Genomic DNA, 25,669 nt, shown 5'->3' on the forward strand with positions numbered 1-25,669 from the left:
CCTGCCCTCTGGTTTCATCCATGTTTTCGGGATGAAATCTAACGGGACCGAGGCTAGCTTCCTTCTTTCTTCTTCTTGTCCAGGTGGAGGAATGGCAATCCCGGAAAAACGGTATGTGGCTGCGGAAAAAGTACACATCAGACCCCATCTTGGTTATTGCAAGGACTCTGACATTAGGCATCTGATTGATACTTAAGAAAGCGTACTGGAGCAGGCATCCCCACGGTCTTCACAGGGTCTACTGTAAAATGTAAATCATCTGTCCCCGTGGGAGATGCTATGCTGAAGGCAGAGCTGCCTGGAGGCACTAAGCGTGTGGCATCCGCGGCTGGCGAGTGCCAACACGGTGAGACTGCTGAGCCGCAAAAGGTGCAAGTGATAGTTCCTCTCCGTTGTTTTTGTTTCAGGTTGGTATATTCGCTCTTTAGCAGAACCATTCCCACCTCTTGTAAGTCAGAGGTTATTCCTTGCCTCTCTATGCTCACACACACAATTTCATCCTGTCCACTGTCTCTGTGTGGCTCTGCATTTCATTTTACATCATTTTACATCACTGCCTCTATCAGAAGCATAATCCGGTGGCCAGGTAACTTCAAGGAACCCCCGAAATGAACACTGGTGAACACTGGTAATTATACCTGAGTGGTAGCTTTTTATTTTTATGTTTAAAAATATTTTATTTAGAGAGAGAGAAAGCAAGGGCACAAGTGAAAGGAGGAACAGAGGAGGAGGAAAACGGAGAGGATCACGAACACTTAGAGCTGAGCATGAAGCCCACCACAGGGCTCAATCCTATGACCTTGAGATCAACCTGAGCCAAAATTAAGAGTTAGTCATCTAACCAACTAAGCCACCTAGGTGCCTGGGCTTTTTATTTTAAGCCTTTTTGTATAAAATAATTTTAGACTCACAAAGAAGTTGTAAAAATAGTAAAAATAGAGTTCTTGTGTTCCCTTTACCCAGCTTTAACCTAATATACCAATTTACATAGAATAGTACATTTATCAAGACCCTGATGGGACGCCTGGGTGGCTCAGCGGTTGAGCATCTGCCTTTGGCTCATGGCGTGATCCTGAGGTCCTGGGATCAAGTCCCACATCGGGCTCCCTGCATGGAGCCTGCTTCTCCCTCTGCCTGTGTCTCTGCCTCTCTCTCTGTGTCTCTCATGAATAAATTAAAAAAAAAAAAAAAAAAAAAAAAGATCCTGAAAGGGGCATCTAGCTGGCTCTGTTGAGCATGTCAGTCTTGATCTCAGGTTTGTGAGTTTGAGACCCACGTTAGGTGCAGAGATTACTTAAAAAAAACAAAACAAAAAAACAAAGACTTAGAAAATAACACTGTTACACAAAATTATTAAATAAAATGCAATCTAATTCAGATTGCAAAGTTTTAACATGCACTTATTTGACAGGGAAGCAGAGTTCCTTAAGTTCTTTTCCCCTCACATGTATTGATTGATTCAGATAACGACTACCATATTCAGGGTACAAAACTGTTCTCTCACCATATAAAATGTCTCCAACATGCCCCATTTGAAATCTTACCTTTCCCCAAACCTTAAACCTTGACAAACATGGATCTATTTTCCATTACTATAATTTTGTCATTTTGAGAATGTTATATAAATGGAATTTTATGGTATGTGAGATTTCACATTCACGTCAGCTTTTTGCTCTGCATAATAATCTCAAGATCTATCCAAGATGTTTCATGTATCATTAATTGGTTATCTTTTTAATGCTGAGGAGCATTCCATTGTTTTGATGTACTTTAGTCTTTTATACATTTACCAGCTGAAGGACAGTTGGGTTATCTTAAATTCTGGGCTGCTAAAAATAAAACTGCTATGTACATTTGTTGGTGATGTTCTGGTATTTCTTTTCTCTAAATTCCTAGGAAAAGGCTGCTTGATCATATGGTAGGTGTGTGTTTAACTTCAGAAAAACTGACAACTTGATTTCCAGAGATCCTGGACCATTTTACTTTTTCACCATGCATGTATGAGCAATCCAACTGCTTGAAATTCTGATACTTGGTATTTTTAGTAATTTCTATTTTAGCTATTATAGTAGGTGTATAGTTGTATCTCATCATTGCATGATTCACAGTTCCTTAATGGACAACTCATGTTGAACATATTTGCATCTGCCTATTTTCCATTCATAGGTCTTCTTCTGTGAAATGTGTTCAAGTTTTATGCACATTTTCTAATTGGAGTCTTTTTTTCTTATTGTTGTACAGAATATTCTTTCTTATTTCATTTGGGTACAAGTCTTTTGTCCTGTAGGTGAGTTGCAAACATATGCAAATTTTCCTGTCTATGGTTTTTATTATCTGTCTTTAACAGTGTCTCTTGTAAAGCAAAAGGTTTTGGTTTTGATGAAGTACAACTTATTGACACTTTATTTATGGCTCTAAAGTTAGGTCCAGGAACACCTGGGTGGCTCAGTGGTTGAGCATCTGCCTCTGGCTCAGGGCATGATCCCGGGGTTCTGGGATCAAGTCCCACATTGGGCTTCCTGCATGGAGCCTGCTTCTCCCTCTGCCTATGTCTCTGCCTCTCTCTCTGTGTCTCTCATGAATAAATAAATAAAAACTTATATAAAAAAAGGAATAAAGTTAGGTTCAAAAACGCTTTGTGGTGGAGGGGAGGGGCATGCCATTACAGTTTTGCTGGCTCTGTAGCCTGCAATAAAAGGTGAATGATAAGATAAGGTCAGGAAAAGGTTTTAAAGTTTTGCCCTTTTTTTGTTCGCAGTGATCCTTGGAACACTGACTTTCTACTGCTACACTAAAGCAATCAGAGAAAGCACCTCAGCCTATACATAACACGGGTTTAGGTAGTTGCAGCACTGTAACTCCAAAGAACACAAAACTACCTGAAAACTCTTTATAGGTGAGAACTAGAATTTTTAATTTTCATTTTAATAAACTATAAAGAATGGATGAAAAATAGAATAGTATCACAGCAAATCACATGGTAAGTCTAAAAAGTTTTTCATGGAATTTTTGAGATCATGCTTATGTATTTATGAACACAAAATCACTAACATAGAGTTGGTAGGTTTTCATACTATTCCATATATATCTTACTATAATTGAGGGTCAAAAAAAGTCATTGTGCTGGACATTGCAATGTTACACAATGTCAAAAGATTGAAAGCTCACAAACACATCTGGTTCAGCACATTACCTTTAGAAAGTTAAGTATTTTTTGGACAGGGAATACATAAAGATAAAGTCCGGTTGGTGAGGAGAAGGAAGAGATAAGTCTGTTTATCATCTGACAGCCTGCCATGGCCTGAATGTGTCCCCTCAAAAACTCATACATTGAACTTGTGTGATTAGGTCACCAGGGGGGGAGCTTTTGTGAAAAGGCGCCTGAGGGATTCCTTGCCCCTTATCTCCTGTGAGAACACAGAAGTCAGCAGTCTGCAACCCAGAAGAGAGACTTCACCAAACCAACCATACCAGCATCCTGATCCAAGATCCCCAGACTCTAGAACTGAGAGAAATGTCTGTTATTTACAAGCTACCTAGTCTGGTAAGTTGTTACAGCAGTCAGAATGGACTAGGCCACAGCATATCACCTGTCCTGGGCACTATGCCTTTTGCTGCAGGTCCTTCACCTCACATCTAGCCTGGGATCCTCACCTATTATTTATAAGGGATCTAGTTGGGCAAAATCTCAGAGCTTGTAGAGAGGGGATATTATGAGAGAGTGTTAGACAAAGAACAATAACCATATGTAAGAATCTGCCTGAGGGAGGGCTGAAGTAACCAAAAACCTCAGAGCATAAGCATTACTATGTCCTTGCCTCTGCTTTCAGATCTGAGAGGTACCAGACAGCTGTATTCAGCTTTGGCTGAGTGCTACCCAGGACCTAGAAGGATGTCGGGTCACTGCAGAAAGAGAAGAAGCATCCTTCACTTCCTCCTCTCCTCTTTTCTGGGTACTCCCCCAGATGCTGCCTGCCATCAGGACACAAAACATTCTCCAGGCTTCTCATATTTCCCCATTCACCACCCAGAGTACTGCAGATTTTTCACACAGCAGAACTGAGAAAGATACCAAAAGCCAAAAGGATGAAAATCTGAGCACTTCACAAGCCCCACCTGCCACAGAGAACTCATGCAGAGAGAGGCCCTTTAACCAAAAAGGTGGCTTAGATGATGCAGTTCCTTTTGCTCATGTATAAAATTAAAGAGCCCATCACAAAAGCACACATGCTGAAAAAGGTCAACAAAATGTATAAGGACCATTTTCCTGTGATCCTCGGGAAAGCCTCTAACATGTGGAGCTGGTCTTTGCCCTTGACTTGAAGGATTTTGACTCAACTAAACACTCTCTCTGTTAGCAAAATGGATTTCACCCATGATGGGAGTTAGAGTGTTGCCAGTGGTTGCAAAAAACTGGTCTGATGACCTTCCCGGGCATGAACTTTGTGAAGGGCAATTGCACCACTGAAGATGATATCTGAGAATTCCTGAATATGATGTAGATATATGCTGGGAGAAAGCCCTTCATCTGTGGAGAGGCCAGAAAGCTCATTACCAGAGATTTGGTACAGAAAAAGTACTTGGAGTATCAAGTGAGTTCCCAATAGTGATCCTACATGCTACGAACTCCTGTGGGGTCCAACAGCTCAAAGAAACCAACAAGATGAAAGTCCTGAAATTTCTGACCAAGGTCAATGATATGGCCCCATTTCTGCCTATGCCAATATGAAGTCTTTGTGAGATGAGAAAGGGAGGGAGAGTCCGAGCCAGAGTTGCTGACGCTACTGCTATGGCTTGGGCATGGTCCAGGATCACATCCAGCAGTTTATTACCTCCAGTGAAGTCTTAGGCAGGTAGGTTCCTTACTTTCTGGTTGAATAAGTCTATCAACCTTATAAGTAGTGAAGGGCTGCTGTGGGGCAAGAGGGAACACATTATATACCATCATCCTATTCCTGTTTTACAGGGTAACTTGGAGATTTGTCTTCCTTCGTTCCACTCTTCCTTCTTTCCTTTCTTTCCTTCTTTCTTTCCACTTAGTTTCTAAATGTTGTTCCTTTAAATAGAAAACTTAAATAGCTTTGGAATGTAAGCTTATGAATCACCACTTTGATTATACATTTATTGTTTTGCATCAAGTTTAGGAGTAGAAGCTATGCTGTTTTGTAAAACCAACTGGAAAAATTTCCATCACATTTTGTGATCTAAAACAGAATAATGTGGCAATTGAGTAATTGCTTCTTCAGAAATATGAATGGATTCAACAGTAAAATTGTTGTGCTCAAGAAATAGTGATAAAGTGAAAAACAAATGCTCAACTCTTGAATTCCCTAAACATTCAGTTTTGTTGCTCTGAAAGATTTAAACACACAGACACACACAGATTTACTTAGCTTATTCAAAAGTGTAGGAGAGGGGATCCCTGGGTGGCTCAGCGGTTTGGTGCCTGCCTTTGGCCCAGGGCACGATCCTGGAGTCCCGGGATCAAGTCCCGCGTCGGGCTCCTGGCATGGAGCCTGCTTCTCCCTCTGCCTGTGTCTCTGCCTCTCTCTCTCTCACTCTCTCTCTGTGTGTGTGTATGTGTCTATCATAAATAAATAAATAAATCTTTAAAAAAAGTGTAGGAGAAATTAAATTTTAATAAATTAGATATTATGTTCATTGGCTCATTCATGCCCTAAACATTAATGGAATATCTGCTTTTTGGAAATACCATACTATTTCAGGGAATTCTAGGATTTCTGTGACAGGGAACAGTTGGAAGTTGGTGGGGTATTATGGCAGTGCATAGGGATAATTTAAAAGAAGAAAACAGAAGTGAATCTAAGCAAGAGCAATTAAGTGTAAACATCCTGAGACAAGTCTGTTCGGGATTTTGGTAACTGCAGTTCTTCAGAGGTACTGAAGTTCAAGTTTCACCCTGTGGTCTGAAAGGTAAGGCTACAGAAGGGGTGAGCTGCTGTCCAAACCTCTAATGGTGTGTCTCAGAGTTGAAAGACTAAAGCCTGTAATGCAAAGTGGCTCCTAGCAGTGATACACGAGTCCCAAATAAACTAGGGAGAAGGTTTCTACTGGAGCAGGCAAGGTCCATGTTATGGGTACCTGTCCCTCTGCACTTGAACCATTTGCAAAGTAATTATCAACATTCTCAACTACAAAAAGTCTGCCTCTCATTAAAAAAGTAAGAATAATGTGTTTCATAGATCCACACATAAAGATGTAATATATCCAATCAGTATACCTAACAACTACATCCAGGAGTCTAATCATTGGTAGGTGGACCTCATTGAAATGTTAAGATTTGAATTTTGAGGTCATGTTGTACTTAGATCAGACTTCTAAGGATCTTAGATGGGGGAAATGAATTTTGTATCAGGTAGGGACAGGGACATGAAACAATGGGGCCGAGAGACAGAACTGTATGGGGGCCCATGATTCCCCAGCACTCGGAGATCATACCTTTGCGCCCTTTTACCCTCAAGTGTAGGCAGGGCCTATAGCTGGATTCTAAGGAAGAGATTATGACAAGAATGTTGGGATGTCACTCCAATAATTATATTACATTACATGTTAAAGGTAAGACAACACAACATTCCTCTGATTATAGACATTATATAAGATACTATATTACTATCAGAGTCTTGATATCTTGCTTGTTTTGAAGAGGAAATCTGCCATGTTTTGAATGGCCTACGGAGTGGCAAAGTGGCATAAAATTGCAGGCTAGCTTTAGGTACTGAGGTTAGTCTGTAAATAACAGTCAGAAAAAAAAAAAACCCTCAGTCCTATAGACAAAAGGAAATTAATTCTGGCAAACAAAACGAGCTTGAGAGTGGATTTTTCCTGCTCACTTCCAGTTTCCAGTCTAACATGTAAGGAACTTACTTTGTCACTCCCATCCTCCCAGCGAGAAAACATTGGAACAAACTGCAAATTGGCAATTCTTCTTATATCCATCAGAGAAATGAGGTCACAAGGTTAACTGCCCCCCCCCCCCCAAAATGGAGAAAGAAACTGGTTGAAATAGAGAATCACAGCTCATTGGATCATAAGTCCAGGAGCAGAAATCAGTGCTGGAGCTGGTACTAGGATTGGAAAACTTGAAGTGTATTTCACAAATTGCTGGAGACTCACTATAGAGTAACTTCAAGTTAAAAATTCTACGCAGTTCTACTCTAATAGGGGCCTCTAAACTTTTCTAAGTTTTACTTCCAGGAGCCCTACCACGTTCTTATAGTGACAATAAAGGCCAGATAAAAATGCCATTGTATCTTTAGCAGGGGAAAGGTATTGAAAAATGCCAAAGCAATCTGTTTTTCATAACAAGGCTTGCCTACAGAGCAGCTGTTTATCAGAGCCTAACTTACTAGGGTTTTATCAGAGCCTAAGCCATCTGAGGGAGAAGAAATGCCAACTTTAGCCCCCTCTAGCCTTCCAAGAGGAAGAAGGGAAATATGCCAAAACAGGCCCTCTTTACTTCGTGTTTTCCCTAAGGAGTGAAAAAAACTGAAAAGCACTTGTGAAGTCAGAGCCCCGGCGCATAGGCTTACTACAAAACTAAGACCGAATCATCAGATTATGGAACACTCCCTCATGTCCCATACCTTACTACCATATCAACAGGGCTCCTGTATAATAACAAGGGGTTGCAACAGAAAGAACTATGCATCTTGGACCTTATGTAAGAAAAACAGAGAAGATGAAAAGAAGGACACCAGAAAAAATTGAGTCTCTGACAATTGTAGCTATAGCAAACAATAAACACTACCTGACTCCAGGCCAGAAAAATCATAAAATCTTTCACCCACTACATTATACCTAGCTTTCAACAACAACAACAACAATTATAAGGTGTATGAAAAGACAAAACACATAGTTTGAAGAGGGAAAGCAAACATCAGATCCAGAATCAGATATGGCAGACATTTTGGGATTATCATATCAGGAATTTAAAATAACTATGATTAATATGCTGTGGGCAAAAGGCAAACTGTGCAAGAATGAATAGGGGGTAATGTAAGAGAGCTTACATTAAGCTCTAAGAAAGAATTTTAAGCCAATGCTAGAAATCAAAAACATTACAAAAGAAATGAAGAAAGCCTTTTATGGGTTTCATCAATAGGCTGGACATGGCTGAGGAATAAAATCAGTAAACTTGAAAACGTGACAACAGAAACTTCCAGATGAAATGCAAAGAGAAAAAAGAACAAAAAAAAAAAAAAAGGAAGAGAAGAGCCAAAAATTGTGGGATAATGGCAAAAGATACAACATTTGTGTAATGGGAATACTAGAAGAAGGAGAAAGGGAGCAAGAAACTGAACAAACATATGAAGTAAAAATTACTGAGAATTTTCCAAAATTAACAGATGCTAAACCACAGATCCAAGAAGCTCCAAGAATGCAAAACAGCATGAACAACAAAAACTACAACTAGACATAGCATATGCAAACTGTAGAAAACCAACAAAAAGGAGAAATTCTTAGGGAAAAAAAAAAAGCCAGAGAAAATGGCACTTTGTGTAAAGAGACACAAGGATAAGAATTACATTGTCCTTCCCTTCACAAACCATGAAAGCAAGAAGATAGTTGAATTAAAGCTTTAAAAAGTTGGAAAAAAAATTCCCTACCAACCTAGAATTCTATACTGAGTAAAATTCTCCTCTGAAGTGAAAGAGAATAAAAGATGTTCACAAACACGAACTGAGGAAATCTGGTACCAGTAGACATCCCTTGCAAAAAATGTTAAAATTAGTTTTTCAAGGAGAAGAAAAGTAATATATAGGTCAGAAACTCCTACCTATATAAAGACGAGAAGAATGTCAGGAAAGGAATAAATGAAGGCAAAATAGTATTTTTCTTTATTTGAGCTAACAGATAACAGTCCAAAATAAGAACAGAAACAATCCATTAAGTAATTATGCCTTATGAGAAAGTAAAATGGATGACAACAATGTTATAAGAAATAGGAGGGAGGAAGTGGCACTACCTGTGAATTTGTAGTGCATGATTCAAAAGTGGACTTGGATTATAAATGTGAATTCCAAAATTATAATTTTGTATATTATGGGTATTCCAAAAGTTAGAGCATCCACTAAAAAAACACAAAAAACAAAAATAGTTGCTATGCTCAAGAGGAGAAAAAATGGAATCATAAAGTGCTAAATTAAAGCCAGAGAAGGGGGGTGCCTGGCTCAGTCGGTGAAGCATCTACCTTCAGCTCAGGTCATGACCTCAGGGTCCTGGGATTGAATGAACCCCCTGTCAGGCTCCCTGCTGAGGGAGGTTCAGGCTTCTCCTTCTCCCTCTGCCACTTCCCCTGGTTGTGCTCTCTCTCTCTGTATCTCAAATAAATAAATAAAAGATATTTTAAAAAAGCCAGAGAAGGTAGAAAAAGGGTGAGAGACAAGAAACAAAGAACAAGAGTAACAAATAAGCAACAGGAACAAAATATTATGGTAAATATAAATTCAGCTATGGTGATAATTACTTTAGAAGTCAGTGGTCTAGGAGTGCCTGTGTGGCTCAGTGGGTTAAATGGTTAAGCATCTGCCTTCAGAACCATGTCATGATCTCAGGGTCCTGGGATTGAGCCTTGCATTGGTTCCCCGCCCAGCAGGGAGACTGCTCCTTCCTTTCCCTCTCCTTTTGTGTGCTCAATCTCTCAAATAAATTTAAAAAATCTTTAAAAAAGTGGTCTAAATATACCACTTAGAAGAATACAAGTTCTCAGAGGAGGTAAAAAAACAAACAAACAAGACCACATCATACATTGTCTACAAGAAATCCACCTCAAATGTAAAGATACCCAAAGATTAAAGAAACTAAAGAGATGGGAAAAGACATACCACTCTAATACAAACTAAAGGAAAGTTGGACCAACTATTTTTCTTTCAGACAAAGCACAATTCAGATCAAAGAAAATTACTAGAGATAAAGATAGGTATCACATAATCATAAAGGGGTCATTTCTCCAAGATATATTACCATCCTTAATGCATATGCACCAAAAAACACAGTGTCCAAATGTATGAGGGAAACACTGATGAGATAAATTCACAATTATAATGAAGAGACTTCAGCACACCTCTCTAAGTAACCAACAAATGCAGCAGTCAGAAACTATTAATAGGATAATTAAAGTGGATATCACCATCAGTAAAGGAAGTCTACCTGACATTTTTAGAAGACTCAACGACAGGAGAAAACACACTTTTTTCCCAAGTTCACGTGGAACATACATCAAGATAGACCACATTCTGTGCTATAAAACACCATATAATTTTTCCCCTTTTTTTAAAAAAAAGTTATTGGAGTTCAATTTGCCAACATATAGCATAACACCTAGAGCTCATCCTGCCAAGTGCCCCCCTCAGTGCCCATCACCGAGTCACCCCAACCGCCCGCCCACCCCCCCTTCCACTACCCCTTGTTCATTTCCCAGAGTTGGGTGTCTGTCATGTTTTGTCACCCTCACTGATATTTTCATTCATTGGAACAAATCGTCCTAAGATTTGTGTGGAATCAGAAAAGACCCCGAATAGCCAGGGGAATATTAAAAAGGAAAACCATAGCTGGGGGCATCACAATGCCAGATTTCAGGATGTACTACAAAGCTATGGTCATCAAGACAGTGTGGTACTGGCACAAAAACAGACACATAGATCAATGGAACAGAATAGAGAATCCAGAAGTGGACCCTCAACTTTATGGTCAACTAATATTCGATAAAGGAGGAAAGACTATCCATTGGAAGAAAGACAGTCTCTTCAATAAATGGTGCTGGGAAAATTGGACATCCACATGCAGAAGAATGAAACTAGACCACTCTCTTTCACCATACACAAAGATAAACTCAAAATGGATGAGAGATCTAAATGTGAGACATGATTCCATCAAAATCCTAGAGAAGAACACAGGCAACACCCTTTGTGAACTCGGCCACAGCAACTTCTTGCAAGATACATCCATGAAGGCAAGAGAAACAAAAGCAAAAATGAATTATTGGGACTTCATCAAGATAAGAAGCTTCTGCACAGCAAAGGATACAGTCAACAAAACTCAAAGACAACCTACAGAATGGGAGAAGATATTTGCAAATGACCTATCAGATAAAGGGCTAGTTTCCAAGATCTATACAGAACTTATTAAACTCAACAGCAAAGAAACAAGCAATCCTATCATGAAATGGGCAAAAGACATGAATAGAAATTTCACAGAGGAAGACATAGACATGGTCAACAAGCACATGAGAAAATGTTCCGCATCACTGGCCATCAGGGAAATACAAATCAAAACCACAGTGAGATACCACCTCACACCAGTGAGAATGAGGAAAATTAACAAGACAGGAAACAACAAATGTTGGAGAGGATGTGGAGAAAGGGGAACCCTCCTGCACTGCTGCTGGGAATGTGAACTGGTGCAGCCCCTCTGGAAAACTGTGTGGAGGTTCCTCAAAGAGTTAAAAACAGACCTGCCATACGACCCAGCAATTGCACTGTTGGGGATTTACCCCAAAGATAGAGATGCAGTGAAATGCCAGGACACCTGCACCCCAATGTTTATAGCAGCAATGTCCACAATAGCCAAACTGTGGGAGGAGCCTCGGTGTCCATCGAAAGATGAATGGATAAAGAAGATGTGGTCTATGTATACAATGGAATATTACTCAGCCATTAGAAACAACAAATACCCACCATTTGCTTCGATGTGGATGGACCTGGAGGGTATTATGCTGAGTAAAATAAGTCAATCAGAAAAGGACAAACATTATATGGTCTCATTCATTTGGGGAATATAAAAATTAGTGAAATGAGTGAAACACCATATAATTTAAAGAACAGAAATCATACAAGCATACTCTAGGCCATAGTGGAATTCAACTACAAATAAACAGCCAAAATATAGCATAAAAATCTAAAATACATTGAGATTAAACAACATACTTCTACATAAAAAGAGGCTCAACACTATATCTCATTTGGAATTACAAATTAAAACAAAGAGATACCACTACATATTTGTTAGAATCTAAAATCTAAAACACAGACAAACCCAAACACTGGAAAGGATGCAGGGCAATAGGAACTCTCATTCAGTCCAGGTGGGAATGCAAAATGGTATGGCCACATGGAAAGACAGTTTAACAGAATCCTACAAAAGTAAACATACTCTTATCTTACAATCCAGCAAATGAACTCCTATTTACCCCCATTAGTTGAAAAATTATGTTCATACAAAAATATGCACACAAATGTTTATAGCAGCATTATTCATAAATTCCAAAGGATGAAAGGAACCAAGATGTCTTTCAACAGGTGAATGGATAAACAAGTTGTGGTATACCCAGACAATAGAATATTGTCCAATGATACAAGGAAATGAACTTTCAAGCTATGAAAAGACAGATAAATGCTAAATGCAGTAGCATGTATGAAAAAATCACATATCCTATTATTTCAAACACATGACATTCTTGAAAAGGTAAAACTATGGTGATGGTAGGAAGATTAGGGGTTCAGGGGACGGAAGGGATGGTGCCTCGTGGAGCACAGGGGATTTTTAGTGCAGTGGAACTACTTTTTATAATACCATAATGATTATACATTAGTCAAAATCCATAGATATACAACGCAAAGAGTGAACCCTAATGTATACTATCTACTTTACTTATTAATATTGTATTTTTTAATAAATTAATTTTTATTGGTGTTCAATTTACCAACATACAGAATAACACCCAGTGCTCATCCTGTCAAGTGTCCCCCTAAGTGCCCATCACCCATTCCTCCCCACCCCCCGCCCTCCTCCCCTTCCACCACCCCAAGTTCGATTCCCAGAGTTAGGAGTCTTTATGTTCTGTCTCCCTTCCTGATATTTCCCACACATTTCTTCTCCCTTCCTTTATATTCCCTTTCACTATTATTTATATTCCCCAAATGAATGAGAACATACACTGTTTGTCCTTCTTTGATTGACTTACTGCACTCAGCATAATACCCTCCAGTTCCATCCACGTTGAAGCAAATGGTGGTATTTGTCATTTCTCATGGCTGAGGAATATTCCATTGTATACATAAACCACATCTTCTTTATCCATTCATCTTTCGATGGACACCGAGGCTCCTTCCACAGTTTGGCTATTGTGGACATTGGTGCTAGAAACATCGGGGTGCAGGTGTCCCGGCGTTTCATTGCATCTGAATCTTTGGGGTAAATCCCCAACAGTGCAATTGCTGGGTCGTAGGGCAGGTCTACTTTTAACTCTTTGAGGAACCTTCACACAGTTTTCCAGAGGGGCTGCACCAGTTCACATTCCCACCAACAGTGTTAAGAGGCTTCCCTTTCTCCGCATCCTCTCCAACATTTGTTGTTTCCTGCCTTGTTAATTTTCCCACTTCTCACTGGTGTGAGGTGGTATCTCATTGTGGTTTTGATTTGTATTTCCCTGATGGCAAATGATGGGGAGCATTTTCTCATGTGCGTGTTGGCCATGTCCATGTCTTCCTCTGTGAGATTTCTCTTCATGTCTTTTGCCCATTTCATGATTGGATTGTTTGTTTCTTTGGTGTTGAGTTTAAGAAGTTCTTTATAGATCTTGGAAACTAGCCCTTTATCTGATAGGTCATTTGCAAATATCTTCTCCCATTCTGTAGGTTGTCTTTGAGTTTTGTTGACTGTATCCTTTGCTGTGCAAAAGCTTCTTATCTTGATGAAGTCCCAATAGTTCATTTTTGCTTTTGTTTCTCTTGCCTTTGTGGATGTATCTTGCAAGAAGTTACTGTGGCCAAGTTCACAAAGGGTGTTGCCTGTGTTCTTCTCTAGGATTTTGATGGAATCATGTCTCACATTTAGATCTCTCATCCATTTTGAGTTTATCTTTGTGTATGGTGAAAGAGAGTGGTCTAGTTTCATTCTTCTGCATGTGGATGTCCAATTTTCCCAGCACCATTTATTGAAGAGACTGTCTTTCTTCCAATGGATAGTCTTTCCTCCTTTATCGAATATTAGTTGACCATAAAGTTGAGGGTCCACTTCTGGATTCTCTATTCTGTTCCATTGATCTATGTGTCTGATTTTGTGCCAGTACCACACTGTCTTGATGACCACAGCTTTGTAGTACCACCTGAAATCTGGCATTGTGATGCCCCCAGCTATGGTTTCCTTTTTAAAAATCCCCTGGCTATTCGGGGTCTTTTCTGATTCCATACAAATCTTAAAATAATTTGTTCTAACTCTCTGAAGAAAGTCCATGGTATTTTGATAGGGATTGCATTAAACGTGTAAATTGCCCTGGGTAACATTGACATTTTCACAATATTAATTCTGCCAATCCATGAGCATGGAATATTTTTCCATCTTTGTGTCTTCCTCAATTTCTTTCAGAAGTGTTCTATAGTTTTTAGGGTATAGATCCTTTACCTCTTTTTTTTTTAATTTTTATTTATTTATGATAGTCAAAGAGAGAGAGAGGCAGAGACACAGGCAGAGGGAGAAGCAGGCTCCATGCACCGGGAGCCCGATGTGGGATTCGATCCCGGGTCTCCAGGATCGCGCCCTGGGCCAAAGGCAGGCGCCAAACCGCTGCGCCACCCAGGGATCCCCCTTTACCTCTTTGGTTAGGTTTATTCCTAGGTATCTTATGCTTTTGGGTGCAATTGTAAATGGGATTGACTCCTTAATTTCTCTTTTTTTAGTCTCATTGTTAGTGTATAGAAATGCCGCTGACTTCTGGGCATTGATTTTGTATCCTGCCACGCTACCAAATTGCTGCATGAGTTCTAGCAATCTTGGGGTGGAGGCTTTTGGGTTTTATAGGTAGAGTATCATGTCATCGGCGAAGAGGGAGAGTTTGACTTCTTCTTTGCCAATTTGAATGCCTTTAATGTCTTTTTGTTGTCTGATTGCTGAGGCGAGGACTTCCAGTACTATGTTGAATAGCAGTGGTGAGAGTGGACATCCCTGTCTTGTTCCTGATCTTAGGGGAAAGGCTCCCAGTGCTTCCCCATTGAGAATGATATTTGCTGTGGGCTTTTCGTAGATGGCTTTTAAGATGTCGAGGAAAGTTTCCTCTATCCCTACACTCTGAAGAGTTTTGATCAGGAATGGATGCTGTATTTTGTCAAATGCTTTCTCTGCATCTAATGAGAGGATCATATGGTTCTTGGTTTTTCTCTTGCTGATATGATGAATCACATTGATGGTTTTACGAGTGTTGAACCAGCCTTGTGTCCCGGGGATAAATCCTACTTGGTCATGTTGAATAATTTTCTTAATGTGTTGTTGGATCCTACTGGCTAGTATCTTGTTGAGAATTTTTGCATCCATGTTCATCAGGGATATTGGTCTGTAATTCTCCTTTTTGGTGGGGTCTTTGTCTGGTTTCGGAATTAAGGTGATGCTGGCCTCATAGAACAAATTTGGAAGTACTCCATCTCTTTCTATCTTTCCAAACAGCTTTAGTAGAATAGGTATGGTTTCTTCTTTAAGCGTTTGATAGAATTCCCCTGGGAAGCCATCTGGCCCTGGACTCTTGTGTCTTGGGAGGTGTTTGATGACTGCTTCAATTTCCTCCCTGGTTATTGGCCTGTTCAGGTTTTCTATTTCTTCCTATTCCAGTTTTGGTAGTTTGTGGCTTTCCAGGAATGCGTCCATTTCTTCTAGATTGCCTAATTTATTGGCATAGAGCTGTTCATTATATGTTTTTCAAATCTTTTGTATTTCCTTGGTGTTGGTAGTGATCTCTCCTTTCTCATTCATGATTTTATTAATTTGAGTCTTCTCTCTCTTCTTAATAAGGTTGGCTAATGGTTTATCTATCTTATTAATTCTTTCAAAGAACCAACTCCTGGTTCTGTTGATCTGTTCCACAGTTCTTTTGGTCTCGATTTCATTTAGTTCTGCTCGAATTTTAATTAACTCTCTTCTTCTGCTGGGGGTGGGGTCCAATTGCTGTTTTTTCTCTAGCTCCTTTATGTGTAAGGTGACCTTTGTATTTGAGTTCTTTCCAGTTTTTGAATGGATGCTTGTATTGCAATGTATTTCCCCCTCAGGAGTGCTTTTGCTGCATTCCAAAGATTTTGAACAGTTGTATCTTCATTCTCATTAGTTTCCATGAATCTTTTTAATTCTTCCTTAATTTCCTGGTTGACCCTTTCATCTTTTATCAGGATGGTCCTTAACCTCCACGTGTTTGAGGTCCTTCCAAACTTCTTGTTGTGATTAAGTTATAATTTCAAGGCATTATGGTCTGAGAATATGCAGGGGACGATCCCAATCTTTTGGTAGTGGTTCAGACCCGATTTGTGACCCAGTATGTGGTCTATTCTGGAGAAAGTTCCATGTGCACTTGAGAAGAATGTGTATTCAGTTGAGTTTGGATGTAAAGTTCTGTAGATATCTGTGAAATCCATCTGGTCCAGGGTATCATTTAAAGGTCTCGTTCCTTTGGAGATGTTGTGCTTAGAAAACCTATCGAGGGTAGAAAGAGCTAGATTGAAGTCACCAAGTATAAGTGTATTATTATCTAAGTATTTCTTCACTTTGGTTATTAATTGGTTTAAATATTTGGCAGCTCCCACATTCGGGGCATATATATTGAGGATTGTTAAGTCCTCATCGGATAGATCCTTTAAGTATGATATAGTGTCCCTCTTCATCTTTCACTATAGTCTTCGGGGTAAATTTTAGTTTATCTGATATAAGGATGGCTACCCCTGCTTTCTTTTGAGGACCATTTGAATGGTAAATGGTTCTCCAACCTTTTATTTTCAGGTTGTAGGTGTCCTTCTGTCTAAAATGAGTCTCTTGTAGACAGCAAATAGATGGGTCCTGCTTTTTTTTTTTTTTTTTTTTGGGTCCTGCTTTTTTATCCAGTCTGAAACCCTGCGCCTTTTGATGGGGTCATTAAGCCCATTCACATTCAGAGTTACTATTGAGGATTGTTCCACTGAACTTCTTCTTAAAGGGGAATTTTAAGAGTCCCCCTTAAAATGTCTTGCGGAGCCGGTTTGGAGGTCACATATTCTTTCAGTTCCAGCCTGTCTTGGAAGCTCTTTACCTCTCCTTCCATTTTGAATGAGAGCCTTGCTGGATAAAGTATTCTTGGTTGCATGTTCTTCTCATTTAGGACCCTGAATATATCCTGCCAGCCCTTTCTGGCCTGCCAGGTCTTTGTGGAGAGGTCTGCTATTACCCTAATATTCCTCCCCATAAAAGTCAGGGACTTTTTTTCTCTTGTTGCTTTAAGGATCTTCTCCTTATCTTTGGAATTTGCAAGCTTCACTATTAAATGTCGAGGTGTTGAACGGTTTTTATTGATTTTAGGGGGGGGGATCTCTCTATTTCCTGGATCTGAATGCCTGTTTCCCTTCTCAGAATTAGGATAGTTTTCAGCTAGCATTTGTTCAAATACATATTCTGGCCCTCTGTCCCTTTCAGCGCCCTTGGGAACCCCAATTAAACGTAGGACTTTCTTCCTCAGGCTGTCGTTCCCTGTTTGCCATCAACTTGTCTTCTATGTCACTCACTCATTCTTCCACCTCGTTAATCCTCGTCCTTAGGACTTCTAGCTTGGATTGCATCTCATTTAATTGATTTTTAATTTCTGCCTGATTGGATATAAATTCTGCAGTCATGAAGTCTCTTGAGTCCTTTATGCTTTTTTCTAGAGCCACCAGTAGCTGTATAATAGTGCTTCTGAATTGGTTTTCTGACATTGAATTGTAATCCAGATTTTGTAACTCTGTGGGAAAGCGGACTGTTTCTGATTCTTTCTTTTGAGGTGAGGTTTTCCTTCTAGTCATTTTGCTCAGTTTAGAGTGGCCAAAAACAAGTTGTATTGGGAAAAGGAGAAAAAGAGAGAGAGAGAAGGAAAGAAAAGAGAAAAATAAAAAAGAGAAAGGAGAAAAAAAGGGAAAAAAAGAGAAGAAAAAGAGAAAGAAAAAGAAAGAAAGGTGAAAAAAGGGGGTGGAGGAAGCAATCAGAAATCAGAAAGAAAGAAAGAAAAAAAACACAAAACAAAACAAAACAAACAAACAAAAAAAACACGGGGGAGTATCTTCTGATTCTCTATACTTTAAGTCCCTTGACTTCTCCTGGAACTGGTCCGTCTAGCTGGTCTTCTGGGGGAGGGGCCTGCTGTGCTGATTTTCAGGTGTTAGCACTTGGGGGAGCTGCTCTGCCCCCTGCCTGGTGCAGGGCTCAGTGGGGTTTGTTTACCCCGTGAGGCCCCAGGAGGAACAGCCATAGTGGCTACAGCAGCTCTGGCAACCTGGAGTCAGCCCCCGCAGGAACTCAGGAGCTCTCAGTCTGCAGGGCCTGGAGGCTCCGGGGCGGGGCCGCTGATCTGCTCAGCTCGGGGCAGGAATGTCCTTGATGTCCTGGGCCCTCCCGGCCTCTGCCTGTCCCGGGGGGAGGCCGGATCCTGGGCTGTGTCCCGGCGCCCAGTGGTCCGGAGCCTGCGCTGTTGGATTCGCGCTCCCGGCCGCGCAGCCCCCTCCGCGGAGCCGCGGCCGGAGCCCCTCCGAGCTGCTCCTGGAGCCGCGCCGCCCCCTCCACGGAGCCGCTGCCCGAGCCCCTCTGAGCTGCTCCCGGAGCCCCGCAGCCCCCTCGCTGAGCCGCCGCCTGAGCCCCTCCGAGCTGCTCCAGGTCCTGCCGTGCGCGCTGCAGCCCTTAGGGAGCTCGCTGCACTCTCCTGGGCGCGCAGGTGCCTGTTAGTGTCCCAGGGAGCCCGAGGGCATCCCCGTCCTTCTGGGTCCTGCTCTAACCCCCTGCGGGCGCCTTTCCACCCGGGAAGGTTGGTGCAGCTCCTGCTTCTCTGGACGGGGCTCTCCTGTCCTGGGGACACTCGCCCCGGCCTCAGCCAGGCTCCTCGCGGGGCCCCTCCCCCTTGGAGGCCTTTTGTTTCTTTATTTCTTTTCCCCGTCTTCCTACCTTGATAGAAGTGCGAACTCTTCTCACTGTAGGATTCCAGCTGTTCTTTCTTTAAATCTCAGGCCTAATTCGTAGATTTTCAGGATGATTGGAAGGTTATCTAGGTAATTTGTTGGGGACAGGTGATTTGGGGACCCTGCTCTTCTGCCATCTTGCCCCTCCTCCACTAATAATGTATTGATATTGGTTTATTAATTATAACAAGCACACTAAACTAATACAAGATAAGAGGTAAATAATAGGAGAAACTGTGTAAGGGGCTGAGAGAATATATGGGAGCTCTGTACTCTCTACCCTATTTTTCTATAAACCTGAAAGAGCATGAAAAAATAAAGCTTTTGAATAAATAAACGTCCCTTCAGAATTATATACTTAGAGTAGTTTTTGTTTTCCTAGATAATCTAAATGTTGCAGTTGGCCAATTATTTTTATTATTTTTCTAATTTGAAACCTTACTTCCTCTTCTGGGGCGGGGGAAGCAACTCTTTTACTAAGTTAAATTTGCTCAAATTCCTTCTGTCATTAAGAAGTAAAACATAAAGCAAAATACCCCATGAACTCTGAAATCTGAAACGTCCTCTAAATAACTGTTTTGTTCCTAGGCTTCTATGCATAAACACACACACACATTCAAAAATCACAAAAACATTGACAGGTATTTTCAACTTGTAAAAAATAGAAGCACTACACATAAAGCTCTTATAGCACTCTACTGTGTGAAATAGCCCAAGGGGGTACTTACCAGGATATTTATTATATTAATTAGATTTATTACAAACATGTTTAAAACAAAGAATTCAAGAAGCTAGAAAAAGAACAGCATACTAAACACAAAGAGGCAAAGGTAGAAAACAGTTCAGATGAATGCAAAAGTGATCAGTTAGAGGTATATGATCAGTCAGTTATGTGTCTACCTTCAGCTCAGGTCCTGGGATTGAGCTCCACATCAGGCTCTCTGCTCAGCAGGGAGTCTGCTTCTTCCTCTGCCTCTGTTTTTTCTTTCTCTCTTTCTCTCTCTCTCAAATAAACAAATAAAAACTTTTTTTTAAAAAAAGTGATCAGGGACGCCTGGGTGGCTTAGCAATTGAGCGCCTGCCTTTGGCCCAGGGCATGATCCTGGAGTCCCAGGATTGAGTCCCACGTTGAACTCCCTGCATGGAGCCTGCTTCTCCCTCTGCCTGTGTCTCTGCCTCTCTCTTTCTCTCTCTGTCTCTCATGAATAAATAAATGAACATCTTTTTTTTTTTTTAAATGATCAATTAGAAGACAGTAGAGCTAGCTAATGAAAGCTAATTCTTTGAAAGGATTTATATAACAATTTTTATAAGTATTATAATCATAAGTGAAAGAAGCAGTTATACATTATATTAGGTAAAAAAAAAACGGGCAAAATTTAGGTGGGGAAGAGATATGGCAATGATAAATTAACACTACAAATAAGTATTACCAATATCTCAAGATAAATGATGGACATAGAAGTCCCACCTAAAGAAGAATTTCAGATAAAAAAAACTCAGGAATTTTGGAATTAGAAAACAACCATTCTGGGATGCCTGGGTGGTTCAGCAATTAAGCGCCTGCCTTTGGCTCAGGGCATGATTCTGGAGTCCCGGGATCGAGTCCCACCATCAGGCTCCCCTGGAGCCTGCTTCTCCTTCTGCCTGTCTCTGCCTCTTTCTTTCTGAGTCTCTCATGAATAAATAAATAAAATCTTTTAAAAAAGAAAAGAAAAGAACCATCCTGCCACCTTTAATGGATTTAATGGATATTAAAAGAATATGACTGCCAATATTACCACAAAGGAGACAACAGATATCAAACACATCCTGATGGAAGTGCAGATTTTTACCCCTGGAGTGTATTTGCCAATAAACAAACACCTAAACCTTAATCTGAACAGGATTCTATCTATAAAAATCGAGACTTGCTGTGGATTAATGTTAGGTAACTGGGTTCACTCTTGTATATATTTGAGAATTTCTATAATACAAGGGCTCTATTTAAATATCCTGCCTTTAATATGAAATGTGAGATGGGGCACCTGTGTGGCACAGCCAATTAAATGTCCAACTCTTGGTTTCAGCTCAGGTCGTGATCTCAGGGTCATATGATAGAGCCCCGCATCAGGCTCTGTGCTCAGCACAGAACCTTCTTGAGGTTCTCTTTTCCTCTCCCTCTTGCCCCTCCTGCTTGTGCGCTCTCTCTCTCTCTAAAAATACATAAATAAATCCTTAAAAGAAAAGTGATGTACAGGCAGATCTCATTTTATGGCAATTCTCAGATCATCATGTTTTCTACCAAGTGAAGTTTTATGGCAACTCTGGGTAAAGTAAGACTATTGGTGCCATTATTTTCAACACAATTTCCTCACTTCATATTTCTGTGTTACATTTTGGTAATTCTCACAATATTTCAAACTTTTTCATGATTCTTATATGTGTTATGGTAATATGATCAATAATCTTTGATGTGACTACTATAATTGTTTTGAGGTACCAAGAATTATACCCATAAGATGGCAAACTTAATCAATGTTATGTGTGTTCTGACTCTCCCACTGACCAGTTGTTCTCGCCAACTCTCCTTCTTCTATTCTGAAACACAACAATATTGAAATTAGGCCAATTACTAACCCCACGATGGCTTCTAAGTGTTTAAATGAAGTGAAGATTTCTACATCCTTCACTTTAAATCAAAAGCTAGCAATTATTAAGCTTAGTGAGGAAGGCATGTCAAAAACTAAGATAGGGGACACCTGGGTGGCTCAGTGATTGAGTGTCTACCTTTTTTTTAAAGATTTTATTTATTTATGAGAGACACAGAGGGAGAGAGAGAGACAGTGACACAGGCAGAGGGAGAAGCAGGCTCTATGCAGGGAGCCTGATGTGGGACTCGATCCCGGGACTCCAGGATCACACCCTGGGCTGAAGGCGGCACTAAAATGTTGAGCCACCCAAGATGGCCGAGTGTCTACCTTTTTTTTTGCTCAGGGCGTGGTCCCAAGGTCTTGGGATCAAGCACCTCATCAGGTTCTCCAAGAGAAGCCTGCTTCTCCCTCTGCCTACGTCCCTGCCTCTCTCTTTGTGTCTCTCATAAATGAATAAATAAAATCTTAAAAAAAAAAAAAAAGCCAAGATAGGCTGAAAGCTAAGGTTCTTGCACCAAACAGTCAAACAGTAAATTCAGAGGAAAAGTCCTTGAAGAGAATTAAAAGTACTACTACAATGAGCCCACAAAAGTGAAATGGATAAAGTTTCAGGGGTCTGGATAGGAGATCAAACCTGTCACAATATACATACATACCCTTAAGCTAAAGCCTAATCCAGGGCAAGGCCCTAACTTTCTTCAATTCTTTGAATGTTGAGAGAGGTGAGGAGGCTGCACAAGAGAAAATCTGAAGCTATCAGAGGTTGGTTCATGAGGTCTAAGGAAAGAAGCCATCTGCACAACATAACAGTATAAAGGAAAAGCACCAAGTGCTAATGTAGAAGCAACAGGAAGTTATTCCCTAGATCTAGCTAAGATCATTTATGAAGGTGGCTACACTAAACAGATTTTCAGTGTGGATGATATCCACAGCTTTCCATTGGAAGCAGATGCCATCTAGGACTTTCACAGCTAGAGAGGAGAACTCAAAGCCTGGCTTCAAAGCTTCAAAGGACTAGCTGACTCTCTTCTTAGGGACTAATGTAGCTGGTGACTGTAAGGTGAAACCAAAGCCCATTTCCCATTCCCAAAATCCTCAGGCCCTTAAGAACTATGCTAAATGCATTCTGTCTGTGCTCATAAATGGAAAAACAAAGCCTGGATGACAGCATACCTGCTTACTGAACACTTTAAGCCCACTGTTGAGACCTACTGCTCCGAAAAAAGTTTCCTTTCAAAATATGACTGCTTACTGGCAATGTACCCAGTCACTTGAGAGCTCTGAGGGAGAGGAGCAAGGACATTAATGGTTTTTTTTCATGCCTGCTGATACAATATACCTTCTGCGGCTCATGGATAAAGGAGTTAATTTCAACTTTTAAGTCTTATGGTTTAAGAAACACATTTCATAAGGCTCCAGCTGCCATAGCTAGTGAATGCCCTGATGGATCAGGGCAGTGCCAACTGAACACCTTCTGTAAAGGATGTGCCATTCTAGGTGCCATTAGGGACACTGATGATTCACGAAAAGAGGTAAAAATATCAATATTAATGGGAGTCTGGAAAAAGTTATTCCAGTCCTTATGGATAACTTTGTGGGTTTCAAGACTTCAGTGGAGGAAGCAATTGCAGATGTGGTGAAAAAGGAAGGGGACTAGAATTAAGTGGAGCCTGAAGATATGACTGAAATGCTGCCATCTCATGATATAACTTGAATGGATAAGGATTTGCTTCCTATGGATGAGCAAAGAAAGGGATTTTATGAAATGAAATCTACTCCTGGTGAAGATGCTATCAAACAGCAGCACATGTTACAGAGAAACTGTGCGTGGGAGAAGAGTCAGTCGATCTGGCAAACTTTATTGTTGTCTTATTTTAAGACATTGCCACAGCCACCCCAACCTTTAGAAACCACAAGCCTCATCAGTCAGCCATCATCAACATCAAGGCAAGACCTTCTTACCAACAAAAAGATTATGACTCGCTGAAAGCCCAAATTATATCTAACAATTATTAGTAATAAGGTACTTCTTTATTATGATATGTACTTTTAATTTTTTTAAAGATTTAGTTATTTGAGAAAGAGTTAGAGCATGTGTACACAGGGGAGAGGGGCAGAGAGAGGCTTAAGCAGGCTCCATGCCCAGCAGAGTCTGACGTGGGGCTCAATCTGACATCCCTGAGATTATGACCTGAGCCAAAACCAAGAGTCTGGTGCCCAACAGACTGTTCCACTCAGGTGCCCCATATAATGATATGTACTTCCTAGAGACAAAATGTATTGTACACTGAAAAGACTACAATATAGTGTAAACATAACTTCCATATGAACTGGGAAAATAAGAAATTAAATGGACTCTCTTTGTCACAATATTTGCTTTATTCTAGTAGTCTGGAACCAAATCCACAGTATCTCCAAGGTATGCCTTATACCACATCTTATCATATATATCTCAGCTCAGTGTCTCACCATATAAAACAGCCAGTCAATCTATCCAATAGGTATTCTTTGAGCATCAATCAAGCTCTAATTTTCTTCAGAAGTAATTAAAAAGCAATTTCCTCATTTTCCTCACTTCTAGTATAATCAGTATTTGAAGTTTTTATCCCTACATATCACCATCTTTGATGACTATTTAAAACACACTCACCTTTGAATACATAGTACAACTTCTTAAAGTCCTAGCAAGTTGAGTTATAATTTCAATATGGAAATTACCATCTTCTCACTTTAAATAATTTAAATGTACTTCAAGTATCCTTCAAATTGCATAAAAGTAACACATATTTTATACTAATATATCATGAATAAATACTAGTTTAATGCATTTATAGCTGAAAAGGCATTTAGAAATTTCACTTAATCTGTCCCACATAAACAGAACTACATGAGCTTGGCATTTTCATTAAGCTATTTTTAAATTAAAGTAGGCACACTGGTTTTTTTTTTTTTTTTTAGACATAATGCTTTTGCAAAAGTAACAGAATACAGTATAGTGTGAATACAACTTTTAGATGCATTGGGAACTAAAAAATTCATGTGACTTGCTTTATTGCAATATGTATTAGCTTTATTATGGTAGTGTGGAATTGAACCTGCAATATCTTTGAGATATGCCTGTAAAATGGAGCATTTTCATTAAATTTTGTGAAATTAAATAAAGGAAAACTCATTTAAAATGGAATTGGGAGGCCAGAAAAGGGGAGCTCTCATAATTTACCACTTGTCTTCAATTGCAGACAGGCAGAAATGTATTCCCAATAGGAAGAAGGTCATACATACTTCAGTACAAGAGCAGAAGGAGAAAAGAATTTTTCCTGGCCCAGTAATAGCCCAGCCAATAAGAGACGGTCACAACTCAGCCAATGAAAAGCCATTTCAAACTCCCAGTTTATTCCAGTGGACTTTATAAGAGCTCCTCCAACTCCTCTTTCTGTCTATAAGAGTATTCCTCTCCTTTGTTCTTGGACTTCCTATGATTGTGCAATAGCTTTCAAGTTCCAAACTGAAATTTCCTACTATTTCCAAATAAACTCATTTTCTAGGTAAGATAACTGGATGCTTATTTTTAAGGTCAACATAATATAAATGACTAAATAGGTCCACAGAGAGACAGACCCCTTCAATCAACAAAATAGAAATTGAAACAGCAGTCCAATCCAAGGCAACAGCAAAAGACTCTAGGGCTATCCAGGCCTTAGGGCTTGTTACACAAAATGTTAAAGGAAAAAGTAACCACTACCTCATGTAAACTTTTAAAAATTATACAAAAATATAGGGAGTTATCAACCATTAAAATACGCTACCTCTTGATACAAAGACCAGGTGAGAATCCTCCCATAAAATAACAAGCCAAGCTCACATGCACAGAGATAAATACCTTAAATAAATTCATAGTATTTCCAATATAGCAGTGAATTAACACTAGAAAATGCTGCCAGATGGAAATAACTATGTTAGCAAAAAAAGAGGGGAAAAGGATTGGACTATGTGTAAGGGTAAAGAAAAAGCCTTTGACAAAATAAATAAATAAGTAAAACTTGTTAATGATAATAAGTTTTGGCAAGCTTGCATTGCAAAAGAATTTCC

At 40.0% G+C, this 25,669-nt stretch overlaps 1 pseudogene; it reads left to right on the forward strand.

Moving 5' to 3' along the window:
* The first annotated feature begins 4,170 nt into the window (after nt 1–4,170).
* Nucleotides 4,171–4,729, forward strand: LOC121482444 (annotated as a pseudogene).
* Nucleotides 4,730–25,669: the final 20,940 nt, after the last annotated feature.

Source organism: Vulpes lagopus, chromosome X (assembly GCF_018345385.1).
Source record: "Vulpes lagopus strain Blue_001 chromosome X, ASM1834538v1, whole genome shotgun sequence".
In the NCBI taxonomy this organism is placed as follows: Eukaryota; Metazoa; Chordata; class Mammalia; order Carnivora; family Canidae; genus Vulpes; species Vulpes lagopus.